General features: G+C 39.5%; 1 long non-coding RNA gene and 1 pseudogene across 1 annotated transcript; both read right to left on the bottom strand.

Annotated features, from left to right (window-relative positions):
• Positions 1-207: 207 nt before the first annotated feature.
• On the bottom strand, positions 208-1,096 carry LOC148008624 (uncharacterized). Its single transcript, XR_015689979.1, has 3 exons — positions 959-1,096; positions 447-539; positions 208-358 (listed from the first exon to the last, which is right to left on the bottom strand). It is a non-coding gene; the product is annotated as an uncharacterized LOC148008624 (long non-coding RNA).
• Positions 1,097-16,327: 15,231 nt separating this feature from the next.
• On the bottom strand, positions 16,328-17,292 carry LOC148008623 (cinnamoyl-CoA reductase 1 pseudogene; annotated as a pseudogene).
• Positions 17,293-17,843: the final 551 nt, after the last annotated feature.

Raw genomic sequence — 17,843 nt, 5'->3', positions numbered from 1 at the left:
GCCCTTCCTCTTAGACATGCTAATATCAAACAAGAAATTGCACAATAAATTTTTAACTAGAAAATTATATAGAGAGTGTCATCATTTCTAAGTAAGGATCAATAACATACATCTAATGATCAAAATAGATTAAACAAATTAAGACATCAACATCTACTTCTAGCAACCAAAATAAAAATGAAAATAATTTTAAAGGAGCATAGAACTAAAAACTAATTAAGCAACATGTGTGTCTTGATTGTTTTATCCCTTAAATCTCCAATATGTTGCAAAGTAATAAATGTTTGTCTACCCTCTTCTCTAAATTTCAACATGGGTGGCCGATAGATATCATCATATGATGGTATGCGTATCACTCCTATTGATACTCAACTGATCAAATATCATTAGTTAGTATAACCATTTCAAAAAATGACTCATTATCAACATAAGAAAGCTGGTAATACCTGATTCTTGGCTTGAAGAAGTGTTAAGGCAAGCAATCTCAATGTCTTCCTTTCTTGCATTGTCTCTTGTGTCATCTTTAGTAACTTGTTTACCTATATATACATAGAGTTAACCAAAGCTCACGATAATACAAGGTTATGAAAAATTTCAATAACACAAAAGAAAGTAATTAGATATTTTGTATCAATTTGGGTCACCAAATTTGTACAAGTTTTTGATCCTTAAAGTTGGTACCTTCATCTTGACTTGAAGAAACATTATTGCAAGTAACCTCCTGATCTCCCTTTCTTACATTACCTCTTTTCCCACCTTTTGTTGTTCTTTAATCTATATTTATATATATACACACAATTACTCAAAGTTTAAAAATATGAATAACTATGAACATTTTAAATTAGACAAAGAGACTAATTAAAGCTAGTTAATCTCAAAATGAATCACCTAATAAAGCAAGATGTAAAATATGTACAAATTTTAATTTTCAAAGTTTAGTAGAAATAAAGACATATACCTATATCGTGATTTGAAGAGACATTAGGGCCAATGACCTCCTTAGCTTTCATTGTTCCATTATCTCTTGTACCATCATTTGTGATTTTGTTACCTTTATGTACACATAATAAACCAAAGTTTAGAAACATAAGAGACATTTGTAAAACATCAAAACACGCATTTGTAAAACATCAAAACATCAAAACACACATACCTTTTTTGCCCTGTTCTTTACACCATCTGATAGTAAATTGAGCAGGTGAAAACAAGAAATTCATTGTTCATACTTTTATGGGCTCACCAACTTCTCCTTCTGATTTGAAGCATCTTATAGACTTCCTGTTGAACAGTGCGCGAGGGAGACGAGGAACGGAGGAAGAGAGAAGAGAAGAGAGACACGAGACACCAAAAGTGGAACCCCAGAAGTGCATCAAGTGAGCACACATTAGCTGCAACATCAGCTCCTTAGCTAGAATAGATAAAACATCAAGTAGAATAAACATAAGCTTGAACAGACGAATCAACTGAAAATAGACAAACAACTGGAAACAATGAAACATCAGCTAGAACAACTCAACAGCTGGAATAATAATGAAACATCAGCTGGAACATTTCAACAGCTGGAATAAAAATGAAATCAAATATCATCCCATCAGCTCGAAACATTTCTTATAAACAAAGCGTGGAATAATTTCAACGCATTAGCTGTAATATAGATGAAATGATATGAAACATAGCATGAAGAGCAAAAAATCAGCTGGAAGAAAGAAACATTTAGAATAATCAAATGATGAACAAAATACCGACAATCATCAGCAAGAGCTCATTAGTTTTCTTACTGCTGCTCAGAGCCCAAGCAAACATCTTAGCAATCTGCTTCTGGGACTCTAGGAACATCTTTGTACGCTTGGCCTCTAGATCATCACGAAATCGCTCAGACTCTCTCTGCATCTGCAGTTTCATCTCTTCTAATTTGAGAAAGCACTCCCCCAAAGTGCGGATCAGAGAGACCAATTCGGAGAGCGGAGTGCTATCAACTGGGGGCTGTTGATGCCGCAAGCTGGACTTTGAAGAAGTCCTATGGTTGAGGAATCTGTCCATCTTGAAAGGCTTCGCGGCCTCATAGTCTATATTGCGGCTGCGCTTCTTATGGAGAGATGTGTAAGAAGTATCATGGTCATCCAGAGACCGGTTGCGATACCAGCATTATCACTTATGGGACCATATGCATCTATGGCTAGACAGGTGGCAATGGTACAAAGCATTCCAAGAGCTGCAACTGTGATCCCATACATGGCTGCTATGGTATGGCTGACATAGATGGCAATAGCAATAGCAAATATTGGAACAATTACAGACTTGTAGCCAAGTGCCAAACCAAAGATGACATTGGTAGCAGCTCCTGTCCTGCAAGAATTAGCAACATCCTGGACTGGTCTGTATGTATTGCTGGTGAAATACTCTGTAACGTAGCCAATTACCAACCCTGCCCAAAGCCCTACTCCAACGCAAAAAAATAGTTTCCAGTTTTGAACCATCTTTGCACCACCGTTAGGATCATATATGTAAAACATGGACGGTAGTGCCAGCCAACAAACAAAAGCTGCACGGAATGTCATTAAGATGGTGGATATCAGCATTCTCTTCAGTGTAGATTCAATATCCCTTAGATTTGAGATCTCGAACACATCAGTTGCGAACAAGGTTGTGATGAGGCACACCACAATGCCCATAGAGCTAATGAGTAGAGGGAAGCACATAGCAGTGAAGTCATGATTTGTGCCAAATGATGACATGGAAGACACAACAAGAGCTGCGCAAGAAGCTTCAGCAAAGGAGCCAAACAAATCTGAACCCATTCCAGCAATATCTCCCACATTATCACCCACATTGTCAGCAATGATTGTTGGATTTTGCGGATCGTCCTCTGGGATATTCCTTTCTACTTTTCCAACAAGATCTGCTCCAACATCCGCAGTTTTGGTATAGATTCCACCTCCAACCCTTTCAAATAGAGCCACGGATGAGCATCCAAGCCCATAGCCAGTGATGGCCTCAAAAAGGCCCTCCCAATCATCCTTGTAATAAAGCTGGAACAGTTTTATAGTGATGTATAAAACTATGAGGCCATTAGCAATAAGTAAGAAACCCATCACCGAACCTGATTCAAAGGCAATTTTGAATACTTTGCCTATCCCTTTTCTGGCTTCCAAAGTTGTGCGAGCATTCGCATATGTTGCGATCATCATGCCCAAAAATCCCGACGCTATGGACGTCAAAGCTCCCAATATAAATGCAACTGTAGTGAAAATCGTTGTAAAGAGAGCTGGGGCACATTCCTGCTTTGGATCGTATCTGCAAGGCTGGGGCTTAGTATTGAACCCCTTCACAGATCCCATGAACAAGAAAATGACAGCAGCAAATATGCCCATGAAATAAACCAAATACTTGTACTCTGTCAGCAAAAACGATGTGGCTCCTATGGATATGGCTTGCTGAATTTCAGCGCATTTCCTAATAGCTGCTGCATCTGATTCCTTATCCAATCTATCATCCTCGTCACAATCAGGAAATCAGTGAAATGCTTGCTGGTTCTCGCCCACAATGTCTGCATGTCAAATGTCTATTGGTTCTCGCCCACAATCAGGAAATCAGTGAAAAAGTAATTGCCCTTCTCGTCATTGTACTCAAAGGCATATGCCATGATGCTTCCTTCCCCAGTACAGGTGCCACAAGATGCAATCCTCCAAGCACATCATACAAGATGGTGAAAACAACTGCAAGTTGGCAAGACCAATACAACTGAATGCAAGGCATTGACAAACAAGAACCATCAACAGTGTACAAGGACAAGAACCACCAACAAGATAAACATACATCATGATCAACAGAGATGAACATGGTTGCACAATGATCTACACGACAGTAAGTATATGGGACAGACTAGATACTGATTCCTAGGAAACTGCATTAGCATTTGAATCTTTGTCCTTTAACTAAAGACAGTAACTAAAGACAGTAAGTATATGGGACAGACTAGATACTGATTCCCAGGAAACTGCATTAGCATTTGAATCTTTGTCCTTTAACTAAATTGAGGAGACCATACAATGATAGAAGACACAAACCTCTTTCTGTAGAGAAGCTCGTACAACACCGTCCTGCAAAGGCTCAGCAGAAAGAAGCCAGGACCTGGTTGCCTTGTAAGCTTCTTTATAAAACTTCTCCCACTTAGACTCTTCATGTGTGCGTGTTCTTCTCTCTTTCTGACATTTTCTGAACCATATTTGAAGGACCTTGGCTATTGTTCTTCTCTCTTTCTGACATTTTCTGAACCAGATTTGAAGGACCTTGGCTGCCTTTTTCTGCTCAAACAAGATATTCTCCAAATCCCTATGGATCCCCACATCTTCCACTTCCACTTCTGAGTTCACACTGTTCAAATGGGCATCCTCCCAAGCTTCAAAATCAGCTACATTCTCTAGCTGAATCTGATCATTTACTGGGGACTCATTGATTTTGATTAGAGCACCATTTCTATCAACTTCAAACTTGGATTTCACAGGATCAGAAAACCAAGATGCCGATTGCTTTCTAGCTAATTTTACTGCAACAATAGGATCTAAAGTCTGCTGCAACACCTCTAGAAAAGGTCCATAGAACTATGTAAAACTGGATATCTGAAGTAAATTTGAGAAATTCGGAACTTGCAGTCTCTGGCTTGGCCACAATAGTTGTGGAAACATTCTCTGATGCATCATATTTTGTTCCTTTCTTGGAAGATGAGAGCAAGATAAAACAATGACAGTTTGAATTCGCAATACTGCTGCTATTTTCTGGTCAATGTAATACCAAAATGACGATCTGTTTTCCCAAAAATAAAATGCCAATTCGCATATCGGTGGGGACGTGCACAAAGTGGAAGTCATGTGCCCTGATCTTGGAGTCGAAACAGGAGCCCGGGATGTTCGAAGTGGAGAGGCTGGGGGTGCTGTTGACATGGACCCAAGTTGGAGGATCTAGACAACACATACAGTGCCTCTCTGAGCAGAAAAACCGAGTAGAAAAAAAAACATCTCCTGATTCTTACCAGCCCCTTTTCTTCTGGCTCTACATTTCTTACTACTGTGAACTGAAGAGCCTAGGGAACGTGGTGTAGATGCATTTGCATCCTTGTCTAACAATCCACTGCTAGCTGAAGAGGCCTGAGATTGAAGGCATGCACTCACATCTCTTTCAAGGACAGTGGAAGGGGAACTGCTCTGTTCAGGATTGGGAATGATCTCCTATGCGCAGGGAAGTATCCTTCTCTACCGTTAGGAAGTGTCACAAAGTACCCCACGGGGATGACATCCTTGATGGGGAACTGCTCTGTTCAGGATTGGGAATGATCTCCTACGCAGGGAAGTATCCTTCTCTTCTCCCTGCAGTAGAATCTCATAGGGAAAGTTCATCTGCAAATTTGATGTCAATTGACCCTGGCCCTGCGCCATGGCAACTTCCACTGCAGCCTGGCGAGACTCCACAGATCCATGGAAGGGCACTGAGTGAGGGGGATCTCCTGCCCCCTCGTGAAGCAGTCTTGCGCACAGGAGAGAGGCTCCGATCCTTACCTGGAGAGCGACAAGCTATGGTCTTTAGGAGATCGACTACCCCTGTCAGCATATGGCGATTCCTTTATGTCATAGGACGACAAGCTACGGTCTTTAGGAGATCGACTACCCCTGTCAGCATATGGTGATTCCTTTCTGTCATAGGATCGGTGCTTGGGACGATCATCAGTACCCCTGCTAGGGCTTCTACTACGGCTCCGGCTTGGACTTCGAGCAAGGCTTCGGCTCCTACTATGACTAGGACTTCGAGTCAGACTGCGGCTGCGGCTCCTGCTGCGTCTGCGGTAGGAATCCCTATCTTGATCATGATATCGATCACGATCATACTTGTCCCGGCTACATCCATGTCTGGCTCCAACACACTACATGCTTCCTCGGTACCATATGTCTCAAGCTATTTACTAGTTGTGCCCCAAGTCCCCACCTTCAACAAGAAGGTTCACCACTTGCACTTGATTTTGTGAGAAGTTTGCAACAAATCAAACAACACTTTTGAAACTAATCAATGATCTGAATCAGAACCAGAAAAGATGTGACATGGGGTCCAAGCGTAGAAACATTTAAGGACACATAGTACATATGCTTACATGGAATGGAAACTTGATACTTTCTTTCTCTTCTAAAAATTAACGCACATGCAATGAGTAAACTCTGATACAAAGTAATTAATGCCTAGAGGAAACAAGCTTTGCTTCCTTATGCACTAACATAGAACAAATGTCACTTATTTCTCAACATAATGGCCAAACACTTGATATTCACATCAAGAATCTTGCCCTTTTGAATATGTTTTTGAAATTCCATTATCAACCTTTATCTCCATTTAACTAGTTTAATGTTTTGATATTTCAATTAATATCTACTAGCAACACTTGCAAAAATAGATACAGATGGAGAGTGGCTACAAATAGGGCTAGCATTTTGCAAGACATTCATTATTTTGAAGTTGTGGTCCCACAATATCATACTTATAAACCATCGATGATTGCGTATTTGAGATGTTGCAAAACCAAGTGAGCCCCTCAATGACACCACTAGGACACTTCCCTTAATCTTAGAAGCAATGTGCAACTACATCATGACCATCTTTCACATCATTATTGCCTATATAGTATCCACATTGCATGATCTGACTAGGCAAGCTAGCAAAACATATCCTTCTTCTTTTTGGTTCCATTTTGCAAATTTCCCACATTGATTTTGAAACGTTTTTCTCCTTAAGATGGAGCTATTTAGCTATATGTAATGAAGCACATGAGTAAGTATTATACCTCTACCACTCTAAAAAACTCTGGACAATAGATTTTCATGCAAACTTCTACAACACTAGTTTGGCCATGATTACTCACTTGAGTTTCTACCAAAATTATCCAAATAATTATCTATTTTTGGCCAAAAAGTAAAGCAACAACATTTTGATCATTTTTCATATTTCTTGTCTATGTTGGGCCAATTTATTCTCGCACCCATTTCATTTATTTTGGTTCATTTTCTTCTTATCCATGTCTCATCTATCTTGGGTCTCTTTCTTTTGGAGTATGCTTTTTTAGTTAAACAAGTTTTTTTACAACATAGCTTTTGTGTACGAGTTGTTGTGTTGCACTTTTGTCATCATTTTGTGTATGGTGTGTAGATTTTGTGATCTCATATTCTACGTATTGTCTTAGTTAGATATGTCAAATTCTATAATCGTCTCAATAGATTTCCTTTTGGACAATGTTCTATCCCTCACTTTCAAGGACAAGGATTTCTTGAATGGAAAGTAAATATGATGCTAATTCTTGAAGGCGATGACTTACATGATATTATTCTTGGTCATTATGAGTATTGACCTCAGCCAATTGATCAGGCTCATAATAATACTCTTGTAAAAGGACCTATCTTTGAAGAATGACAAACTGTTTATAATGAGTGGGTCAGATGCAAAAAAGTAGCTCGTTGGTATATTCTTTCTGCTTTTCAAGAATCTTTTATGCTTGATGTATGTCATCTTGCAACCTCACAAGCTATATGGGAGTATTTGATAGCAAATTTTGAGAAGAAATCTATCACAAAAATACTTTATCCTCATAATCACCTCAGTAAGTTACAATACAACATCGCAACTTCTATGACAACACATATTGAATCATTCAAGGACATAATCAATCAACTTCCTACTGCTACTGGTTATGCCATTCCATGCAAGCAATTAATAACACAGTTTCTTGACACTAACCATAAAGGATCATGGTTATGATAATATTGTTACCATATTATCTAACAAAGATGGGATCAATTTTGATCAAGATTGTATATCTTTGATTGAATATTCAAAATGACATAAAACATGACACATAAATCAAGAAAAAATTAAGATCTCACATGAGGACATACAATCGTAACAAATCAACCAAGCTTTACTTGCTAGAAGACATTGCTTTGCATGCTTTACATGTAGGAGTCATCCTGGTAGTAGCTTCACTCATCTCAAGTTTCCTAACAAACATTGTTCTTATTGAAACAGAAATCATCACATTATAGATGATTGCTTCGCAAAAAAATATGATGAGGAACATGGTATTACAAATAAACAACCACATTTATCTAGAGATTATTCTCCTTGTGACTATTGCAAAAAGAGTGATCATCACTTTGGAAAGGATACTTCATGTTTGTGATGGATCTCTTTTTATTATTGATTCTCGTGCTATGGAAAATATGACATATCTATTCCAATGGTTACATAATGATCATTCTATTCATGTCAAGAAATTTGTTTATCTTGCTGATGACACAACCTGTCAAGTCAAATGTATAGGTGATTTATATCTCGGTTCTCTTTCTTAAACATGAATTCTACATGGAGTTTTACATGTCCCATATCTACAAAGGAATCTTCTTTTAGTTGAAAGACTTGTGGATCTTGGTCTTTTTGTTGGTTTTGACCATACCAAGCGTCACACTAAGAAAGATAGCCAAACCATCGTTGTTTCTCCCTGAATTGGTAATCTTTTTTAGTTATCTTTAAATGAAGATGTTGCAAATGTTGTTACAGATCCTAGTGATCTTAACATAAAAATATAGCATTATTGATTTTTTCACTCTAATTTTTGTTAGCTTGTCGATCTTTATCAGTGTGATATTATTCAAGTTATGGAATTTAAAGCTCATCCTCACATGGGTATTTATGAATATTGTGTACTTGGAAATCATTTTTCCAAACCCTTTTCCATTTCTACCATAACTCATTGCGGAGATTTTCTTAATCTTATTCACACTGATATTTGTGGACTTTTTCCTCCATCGAAATCTCATTATCAGTATTTCGTGACTTTCATTGTTCACTTCTCAAGATACACCATTGTTTTCCTTTTGTGACACAAATCACAAGCTTTATTTTCTTTTAAGCAATATCAAAAAGTTGCAAAACTTCATCATGAATATATGGTTCGGTACTCTCCTCAATAGAATGGTATTGTTGAATGCAAAAATAGGACTATCTTGAATGCCATATACGATGTATGCGCATTCGATAAAATATGGATTGCTACTTAGACACGTGAAACTCCTTTTGTTTCATATTTACAAACCTTTGCATGCATTGCTTATATTCATGTACCCAAAGAGACTAATAGAAAGCATGATCCTCTTGGTTTGAAAGTTATTTTCATTGGATATTCAAATTTTTCTAAGGGATACAAAGTTTATGATCCATCCTCCAAGAAGGTAATCATAAGTGGTGATGCTATTTTCAATCAACAACCTATGGGCAACACATGGTCTCAAGAGGATGCTAGGAGGACATGGTCACAAGAGAACGTTGATGATACAAAGCCATTACTCACTTTTCTATAGGATGATGAATCTCTTTCATGGGATAATATTGACTTTTCAAATTAGGATTCACAACATGTACCTATTATTACTAATGATGACCTTGGCATTGAACTTTATGTTGATCTTCCAATTGACAATGAGCATGGTATCTGTCATCTTTATGATGCTGATATTTTTTAGAATTCTCTCAATATTTGTGAAGACCCTATCTCTTATAGCGATGCCATGTCATTCCCATAAAAGAAATAGTGGCAAGAAGCTATGGAAGCTGAGTATGAATCTCTTCCCTCTAAAAGTACTTGGGTTCTAACTAAGTTACCACTTGGACGTACTATTGTTAAATGCAAGTGGGTTTATAAGACCAAAGCAAAAGCAAATGAAGAATTTGAAAAATTCAAGTACATGGGTTCTAACTAAGTTACCACCTGGATGTAATATTGTTAAATGAAAGTGGGTTTATAAAACCAAAGCAAAAGCAGATGAAGCAATAGTTTTTTAATTCTTGATCTATATATGGAATATACCATACTTACAATCTCAACTTCCTTCAACAAGTAAAGAATGTTTTATCTTCTGCATTTGATATTGTGGATCTTGAAGACATACAGTCATGTCTTGGTATTTAGATTCAATGCTATCGAGAAAAGAGTGTTTTATTCTTGCTTCAAGAAAACTTCATTGAAGATATTATTCAGAAGTTTGGTTTGGGTTTTGCACATTCTACTAGTACTCCTTGTCTTGTGAGCTCTATCAAGAACTCTCACTTTCTGCAGAATGATGGACAATTGGCATTACATCAACCTTATGCTAAACTTGTTGGATGTCTTCAATTTTTTGGCTTAAATTCTTACCTTGGTATTCTTTTTGCTACAAATTTTCTTGGATAACTTCTTAATTCTCCATGCCTTCAACATTGGACTGCAGCTAAACAAGTTTTGAAGTATTAGAAAGGCACTAAAGATTTTGGGTTGGTTTCTCGATGCCAACAAAACTATGATTCTCTACATTCAATTCAACTTTTGGATTATAATAATGTTGATTGAGCAAGCTCTCACTTATCTATGCGTTCTACAAGTGGAAGTTTTTTCTTAATTATCAATGGTTTTCTTATTTCTTCGACTAGTAAGAAACAACAATGTGTCCTTGTTTCCACTAGAGAGGCTAAATATGTAGATGTAGCTGCATCTTTAGTGGCTTGAGAATAATGGGTGTATATACGTGCATCATGTGTATAGACATGTATGATTGGTAGTGTATAGATATGTATACATCTGTAAATGTAAAGTATAGAAGTAAGGTCATGTTGTTTGAGTAACCCCTTTGTCACCCATATGCAATGTAGCAATTTCACAATATGTAGATTTTGCACTTACCAAGTATTATATGAAAATAATTCTAGCAAAAGGACATTGATTTACTAATCATAGCAAGGAAAATCACGTGTTCTTAATTAATTAGGAAGACTACATATAATTTTCTAGCTAAATAATAATAAATTACTAGTTATAATTTGTAAAACTTGAAGTTTTCCAGTTACTCAATATTGTTACTAGTTATATACCAAAGTACTATATAATGTTATTAGATAGGGATTTGATTTTCTAGATAATAACTAGAAAAAGGGCCTTACTAGTTAGAACAACCTCCTATAGCCAAAAATCTCTAGTTATAAGTAGGAAATGTTGCATTCTTACTAGTTTGATTGATGTTCTTACTAGTTTTCATATGAATTTGCTAGACAAGAAGTTTGTTAGAGTTCCTTGTGTATGCTGTCGTATTGCTGCGCATTCGAGGTGTGTAAACCACCCAAAAGTTGTGCGTGTGATTTGATACTTTGTACATATTTAGTTGTTGTGTTTGTACTTTTGTTCTGCGTGGGTAATAAAGTGAAGAAGGGTTTGGAGCAAGAGGAACTTATCAATAATGTTCTAATTGGCATGCCTTGCCAAGTGGTCAGTCAATTTAGATGAGGAGGTTTTGATCAACAGTTCACAGGAGTTTCGCATTATGCTCAATGGAGAATCAGGGTGATAAGTATGAGTATATGTGGGAATCTCATGACTTCTTTGAGAAGATGAAGAGGGGCAAACAAAACATCGATGTGGTTGCACCTTTTCAGCAGAATTGAATGTAAGATTGGATACCAAACATACTGTATATGGCAAGCAACAATGCAGCGAAAAGAAAGTGTTTGAAAGAGTTGTGGGTTATGTTGAAGTACTAGGCAAGGGGATGTCTGAAATCTGCAGGCAGATACACAGTGTGAATGAAGTCTTTAGGCTACATAAACTTCCTACATTCTATGAGACATGCAGGGACTCAACGGCATCAATTGCTGTTTTGGTAGGGCTGCTTTTCTGAGGACAGGAAAAAAAACTAAATTGGGGCTTCCTTGATCGGGAGAATTCTGCTTTTGGTGGGCAATGAGGTTTTGAGTACCGCAATTCATGACGAAAAACTTCAAGGTCAAGTAGGAAGACACTCTCCGCAGGATCAAAATATTGTGACGTGGCTACTTTGGGGCTACTTTTCCTTGGAGGGGTGTTTTTTCTGGTTCTGGGAGGAAGGCTAATTTGAGGAGAAACAAAAGGGAAAAAGAAAACACGGAAGGAGGAGGCTAAGGAGGGATTTTTTTAAAAAGCTAAAGAGGGAGGGAAAAGCAAAAAAGGAGAGCCTGAAAAAGAGACGAGGACTGAAACAGAGGAGGAAGATAGATGGTACTCTGTGGGAGGATAGAAAAGAATTACGCTAGAAATGGGAAATCAGAGGGAATCCTGTACTCGGAGAAGATCGACTGTGGAGGAGAAACATGGAGAGTTTGGGCGTTTGAATCGTGGGAATTGAGGAAGGTTAGACGAAAGACATGGCATTTCGAAGGATGAAAAGGAGGTCGAAGTGATGAGTCGGCGAGGAATGTGATGACGGAGAGCTGAAGACGATGAAAATGAAAGGGACAAAGTCGACCACAGCAGCAGATGTGAGGACGAAGCGACGAAGCAGAAGATAATAAAACTGACATCATCGACAATTTTGGACGGCTGGATGCAATTCTGGAAATCCTGGATTACATTACTTGTAACCCAATTGATGCTCATCGAGTGTGCGTTCTTTGTCTGAAAGGTCTGGTGTTAACAATCCGAATTGACAGTCTGTCAGCGATGGAACAACATGGTGAAATCTTGAAGCAGACAAGAGGAATGTATCTCTCAGTCAACGAAGAGGATGTTTGCTTGAAACCTTATGATACAATTGAATTGGTCCTTATCTTCATCGACATATAGTAGAGAAAAAGCATCGCTTTTTCACGGAAGAAGCACCAAGGCTCTAAAGATTCCATGACAATTGCTCACCAGGAGGAAGACATATTGCAGATTTTTCTGGCATCATGGCTTCATGTTGAACTGCTGTCGCAGTCGTTGAAAGAGATCAGAGTTCGAGGTGGCTGACTAAGGCTATCGAAGCTATAGTTCAAAGCAATAATTACAGGTCATCATCGTGCATAAGAGAAGAGGCTATGAATGTGTTTGGGCTGGAGATGGCCAACACCTGTAGTCTGAGGGTCTGCAAATTTGTTTTAGACATGTGGACATGAACGACATATCTCTTGATCATCAACTGAAAGCAACCAGCATTTACTGTTATGATTTTCTTTGTGCTACTTGAAGCATATTCATGGAACTGTTATTCTATTCTCTACAACCAGGAGTAGCAGAATCTACCCATACAATTTTTGACAGAGGACTGGAGTTGCAGAAGACAGAACCAGCAAAAATTTCTACACCTCTTTCTGGAATCTAAAGACATAAAATTTTTCTCTTGTGAATGACATCATGACAAGAGAAAATGAGAGATTTTGATTGATGTTTATTGCTCAGAAACAGTCCAGACTTTCTATCAAGTGTTCTCTGTATCTTTTCTTTAAGCTCATCAAGAGTGCCATTGAAGAATTAATATCAAAAACAATACTTTGAGACTTCAGTTCTTGTATAAACAGAGGCTACTGATTTCAGTCGCATTAAAAGACGATTCTTAAAAGGATCTGAATGTATTGAAACAAACAAATGCTACAACATGGATAATATATTTATCTGAACATGTCTGCAAGGTTGTAAATGTCATACTTGATTAATCTTTTATCCTGAAATTTATCAAGGACTTCTGAAGTTGCGACATTGCTTTCAAAACCCTTCGACATCTTTGGTGAACCCGACATGAAAGCGTCGCTGAAATTTCAGGATGGGAGATACTTCAGCCTCTATTTTAGCTTCTTCTACAATTCCAGCTGCCTCTACTTCAGCTCCATCAATGACTGCTGCATCAAGTACTTCAACGGAGGATCTAAAGCAGATTTTGCAGAATATGTCCATGTATATGCAGCTCCAAAATTAGCAAACACAATTGTATATGCAGCAGCAACAACAATTGCATCAACAACAGTTGTCTCAGCAAAGGCAACTCTATTCGGAGCAGGAGAATGCAAACAGTGCGACTAAAGCTATTGAAGCAGTTGAAAATGAGAAGAAGCTATTTGACGGGCATAATGTTTCAGCATATTTGAAGACATATGAGATCAAGATGGGGTTTTTTGGAGTTCCTGCTGGACTTATGAGTAAGTACTTCCTTCGTCTTGTCACACCTGCTTTGAGGACAAAAGTGACTGATCTTTTTATTCAAAATACACATTGGCAAGATTTTAATAAGGCCCTAAAAGAAGAATACTTCCTTGAGGACTTTGGTATGGCTACTCGGCGGTCATTCCGAGAGTGGGTCTACATGCCAAACAAAGGTTTCGCTGCTTCGGAGTTGATTCAAGAATTCGAAGAGAGGTATAGTCAGCTTGATGCCATTGAACAAAGAGCATTGGATGTTGAAAAAGTTGAGCTTTTCTTGCAAGCTACAGATCCTGCTCTTCAAGAAGAATTTGGTGAGCTTCTTGAAGATCGCACTAAGCCTATGGGTCTTAAAACTGATTGGCAGGATGCTCAGGATGCAGTCTCGACTTTGACCAAGAGGAGGATATGGAAGACTCACCTACAGAATGGTTCCATGACACCTACACCATCATCTGCTCCTATGCCTACTTCTATCCCTATTATTTCTTCTCCTCCTCAGCCAGTTTCTTGGCCTATGCCAGTGCCTACTGTTGCCACTCCACCTATTCCTCCTGTTCCACGACCGATGCCTACACCTTCTACTCCAAAACCATCTGCTCCATCGGTACCTACTTCTCTTGATGACATAATCAAAGGCATCACAGATTTGACACTGGAGTCAGTGAAAACGGAGTTGGTGGGAAAGTTGAAGGAGCAGTTTGCTTCGACTGCACCTACTGCTTCTTCTAGCGCTCCTACTGCACCTAGGAGTGCTCCTAGTGCACCTAGGAGAGATCGGAGATGTATTTGGTGTGATAGTACGGAGCATCAGCATTGCAGGGATTGTGACTCTTTCCAGGATGCAAGGAGGCAAAATTTGGTATATTGGGGGCAAGATGGTAAGATTTGGTTGACTGAGATAGGAGCTCCACTTGCTACCAACTTTGGTAAAGGTGGAATGAAGAAGTTAGTGGAGGACATGGCTGCGCGTACTTCTTATGTGACAGCTAGAGGTGATGCTTCTGCATATGGAGTACAGATTGAGAAGGGATCAGAGACTCAGTCCGCACTATGGACTTATGCTATGGAGACTGCAAACAAGGGGAAAATTCAGCAAAGTGTTTTGACTAGTGCAGGCTCTAGCATCAGATCAGAGACAGGTTGGGACTCGCCTGTTGACAGGTATTCTATTTATGCTTATTTGGCTAAATCTCATGGTGCAGATGTATTTGTTGAGGAGAAGCGTAGAAGGGATGAAGAAAATCCAAGTGCAGCTAAGAAGACTAGAGGGGGTGAGTTTGTTACTCCACCTACTGCAGGACCATCTTCAAGACCAGGGCCAGATCAACAGATGGAGGATGCTCAAAAGAGAGAAAAAAGGCAAGAGCCTAGAGAGAGAAAGCAGCCAGGGTTCAGATTGATGTCTGATATTGAGACATCTACAGACATGAAGAAATTTTTTAATGATAAGATACTTGGCAGTGAGGTGACTTTCACTATTTCTGAGATTTTGGGCATCTCAAAAAGAGAGTTTTAGGATCAGTTTCAAGAGGTCCTGAAGAGGAAAAGACATGCATTGGCTACCACTGATACGCAGGGAGTTTTGATTGGAGAGTTGGATGAGGATGAGGATGAGGTTATGGTTGATAATGCTTCTGTTTTTCCGCAGGTAGAGAAGAGGGTTCAGCCTATGCATTATGCTAAAATTGATGAGCCTGTCATGATACCGCGTAGTCACTTTTCGCGGAGCCATTGGGCTAGGGCAACTACAGAGACGATGGTAAAGATTGGAGAGAAACAGGTGCCTTATGTTGCATTGGTTGATCATGGTTCAGAGATTAATCTCATAGTTCGTGGAGTTTATGAGAGTAACAGATGGCCTGTGGATGTAGAGCATGGGTGGCGTATGAGAGCCGCCAATAACATTGCAGGTGATTTGTATGCTGCCTGTCCTAGTGTCAGGGTTTCTATTGGTGATGTAGAGGAGGATTTTCATTTCTTTGTGCAGGATTCATGCTCTTATCCCATAATTCTTGGTCAGCCATTCATTACAGAGATGCGCATGGAAACAAAGGTCATGGATGATGGATCTGCTTATGCACGGTGTCGTAAAGATCGTGCAAGAGCTGCAGAACACGGGGTTCAAGGTACAGCAATGGAAGAGTCTAACAAGAAGAACTCAAATTTTTGATGTCAAAGATCACTATATTGCTTGTCATAATCGTAGAGTTACAACAAAGAAACTGAGCAAACCCATGTTCTTTATATGCTGTCATGAACAGTTTTGGTTTTTCAACAAGTGATCCTCTCCTTGGTAACCAAAGATCCTTATATTTTATTTCAATTTCCACTTTTCCTTAGGTTTTAATGCAGTTTAGGGTGATCTGCAAGCAAGTCACACACGTCCCCTCTGTGCACCACACTTTCAGCACAAAGGTAACGCCCATTTGCAGAAGGACTTTCAAAGAGGAGGATGCAAACATCTGCAACATCTCTCACAACAACATACGCTTGCACCAAATTGGCATAGCTTTTTGCTGAGCCTGTCAAGTATTTGAGGAGATGAGCAGTGCAAATTCACTTCGGATTGTAGTAAGGGCTTAAGAACTAGGGAAGGAATCAGGACTACCAGGTCTACATTCACTTCCTTGACATGTTTCTAAGCTGCTTGTTCAGCAATAGTCTTCCCATAGCAGTACCAGTTCCGTGTGTCTTTGCAGAAGTCAAGGTTGCTCCAACAGTTCTCATCAACCACAACACTTGGATCCCTGTTGGGGTCCATGTACACGGCACCTATGGATGAGGTGAAAATGACGCGCTTTACCCCAGCTTGAGCAGCTACATCCAAAACATGGATTATGCCTTTGACAGCCAGATCAACCATCTGCATCGGGTCATCAGTAACAGGAGAAGCCAGATGGAAGACACAGTCACATCCTTTGATGACTGAGCAAAGGCTGTCAAAATCCAATAAGTCGGCTTTGACTAGCGTCAATCGTTCTGCAGCTCCTTCCAGCTTCTTAAGATGAGCATTTTTTTTGATCATCCGGATTTCGGACAGTCCCTCTGACGACATAGCCTTTCTCAAGCAGGCGCTTGACAAGCCAAGAAGCTATGAATCCACCAGCTCCAGTCACACACACGGTCGGCATTTGTGCTGCATTGCACACATTACCATTCATGTCCAACTCCTTCACCATGGCTTGCCAATCGGATGGCACTGCCCCAATGTCCTCAGGCATCCTCGCTCAAAACTGCACACACAGACACAGGCAGAGAGAGAGAGAGAGAGAGCTCTGAACGAATGCGCCCATCAGCTCTCTTTTCTTTTGAAAAGAAAAGCACTTCGGCTCCCTCTCCATCATTCCAGCAGTCTCCCCGATCACAGGAATGGAGATCGCCCCCCAAAACTCCATGTCTAGCACACCTTGTGATTAAAAGTCCTCAGGAGCAGGCGAGTGTCGTTCTGAGATAGGACTTTCTTTTCTTTTCCTCCCCCCGTCATCGATTATGCCTCCTCCATGTTGCTGCTGGGCAAGATCCAGTAGAGAAATTACTGCTGATTGCTTATAATTTGCTGGTTAGTGAGACATTAATTCTCGAGCCTCGACCATGTTTGCTTCTGTGAAATCCCAAGGAGCATCGGGTTTGTTGTCAGGCGTATTCTAGTGAATGTTCAGAGCAGTGGAATATGGCTCTGAGAAAAGCCTATTTGCTCTTGTTGGCCTGAGAAGTTGCGTTTCCTGCGCAGCCTCCTCGTCACACTATGGTCGAGCAGGACCAGGAGAATTAGCTTGAAACCAGATTCGGCCGATTCAATTTCCAGCAGAAGGGGCGGCTGGCACCATGTAAAACCTTTATATTCTCAACGCAAAAGGGC

The sequence above is a fragment of the Lygodium microphyllum genome, unplaced genomic scaffold, assembly GCF_053477565.2.
Source record: "Lygodium microphyllum isolate KBCC unplaced genomic scaffold, Lygodium_microphyllum_v1.1.10 scaffold_111, whole genome shotgun sequence".
Taxonomy (NCBI): Eukaryota; Viridiplantae; Streptophyta; class Polypodiopsida; order Schizaeales; family Lygodiaceae; genus Lygodium; species Lygodium microphyllum.
This window is presented reverse-complemented; position numbering and strand designations above follow the sequence as displayed.